A 322-nucleotide genomic window follows, 5' to 3' on the forward strand; every position below is an offset into this window, starting at 1 on the left:
GTCAGAGGAAAAGAAGAATAGAAGGAGGAGGTAGAAGAAGAAGAGGATGTGAGAAGAGGGGAAGAATTTTCGAAAATAAAGTAAAAGATTTTGAAACAATTAAAAGAAATTTTGAAAATTTGATTGATGATTTTCGAAAATTAAAGTTGGGAAAGAAATAAAGTGATTTTGAAAAAGATTTTGAACTTAGAAATCAAAAAGATATGATTGAAAACTATTTTGAAAAAGATGTGATTAAAATGATATGATTGAAAAACAATTTAAAAAGATTTGATTTTTAAAATTAATGACTTGGCTAACAAGAAATTTAAAAGATATGATT

Source organism: Arachis duranensis, chromosome 10 (assembly GCF_000817695.3).
Source record: "Arachis duranensis cultivar V14167 chromosome 10, aradu.V14167.gnm2.J7QH, whole genome shotgun sequence".
In the NCBI taxonomy this organism is placed as follows: Eukaryota; Viridiplantae; Streptophyta; class Magnoliopsida; order Fabales; family Fabaceae; genus Arachis; species Arachis duranensis.